Source organism: Silene latifolia, chromosome 6 (assembly GCF_048544455.1).
Source record: "Silene latifolia isolate original U9 population chromosome 6, ASM4854445v1, whole genome shotgun sequence".
NCBI lineage: Eukaryota > Viridiplantae > Streptophyta > Magnoliopsida > Caryophyllales > Caryophyllaceae > Silene > Silene latifolia.
Genome location: NC_133531.1, coordinates 74,053,306 through 74,054,628, shown reverse-complemented (window position 1 = coordinate 74,054,628; position 1,323 = coordinate 74,053,306). Strand labels below are relative to the sequence as shown.

The following is a 1,323-nucleotide window of genomic DNA, read 5'->3' as shown; positions in this document are numbered from 1 at the left end:
GCTTCCACCACTTCATCCTCAACTTGCTTCTTCGGTGCTTCATACCTCGTACCACTCCTCAAGTAAATGGCACTAACCGTTTCATGTCTCGGGGGATTACTTTGAGGTGGTAATTGCCCCTTTTGTCTTTGTGAGCTCGAACATGCTAGTTGAGTCAATTGGGTTTCCAACATTTTGGTGTGGGCTAGGATGTTGTTGATGGTGATTTCCTTTGCTTGACTATCCTTTTGCATTTGAGTGAAAAAATCTTGTTGATTCTTTTGCATTTAGAGGACCGCTTTTTGAACATCAAAACCTTTGTCATTTTGTTGATTGTATGAAGTTTGATTTTGGTAACCTTGGTTTTGGTTGTAAAAGGGTCTTTGATTTTGGTTTCTCATGGGAGGTGGGGTGTATTTTGGTTGAGGGTTTTGAACATTTTGGCTTTTGTATGAGAGATTTGGGTGGAATTTGGTATTTTCAATGTAATAATTTTAATAAGGGGTACCACTCTTGTATGCTTGAAAAGCATTCACTTGTTCATTTGTTCCCCTACATTCACTTTGGTCATGTCCCAAAGTTCCACAATTCTCACATATCCCACTTTGGATTGATGAAGATGCCGTCATGGCATTAACATGTTGCTTTGGTGATTTTGAGGCTTCTTCAAGTCTAGCCATAGCTTTTTCGAACTTCAAATTGATGGTATCAATGTGAGCACTAAGTTGAGCACCCAATTGAGTAATAGAGTCCACTTCATGCTTTCTTCCTCTAGTAGCCTTGTGAGGTCTACTATATTGTGAATTATGGACCGCCATTTCCTCAATCTTGTTCCAAGTTTGATAATCGTCAACTTCGGTGAACATACCATTTGATCCCATGTTGAGAATGTTTCTTGAGTCTTCATAAAGACCATTCCAAAAATTTTGTACCAAGAACCACTCGCTAAGTCCATGATGAGGATATGAGCGAAAAATTCCTTTAAATCGCTCCCAAGCTTCATGCAAGGATTCTTCATCTCTTTGCTTAAAGCCCGTAATTTGGGCTCTTAGCATGTTAGTCTTTTCCGGTGGGTAGAACTTTTTGTAGAAAGCTAGAGCCAATTTCTTCCAAGAGTCAATTCCGAGAGTAGCCTTATCAAGGCCTTTCAACCATTGTTTTGCGGTGCCAATTAGAGAAAAAGGAAATAAGACCCATCGAATTTGGTATTGAGTTACACCGGTTTGAGAAATCGCATCACAATAGTCACAAAAAGTCTCCATGTGAGAGTGAGGGTCTTCACTAGGCATCCCCCCAAATTGGCTTCTTTCGACTAATTGGATAAATGTGGATTTAGCAATGAAA

The 1,323-nt window shown here is 39.8% G+C and overlaps 1 non-coding gene across 1 annotated transcript; it reads left to right on the top strand.

Annotated features, from left to right (window-relative positions):
• The first annotated feature begins 927 nt into the window (after positions 1 to 927).
• On the top strand, positions 928 to 1,034 carry LOC141589237 (small nucleolar RNA R71). Its single transcript, XR_012520186.1, has one exon. It is a non-coding gene; the product is annotated as a small nucleolar RNA R71 (small nucleolar RNA).
• Positions 1,035 to 1,323: the final 289 nt, after the last annotated feature.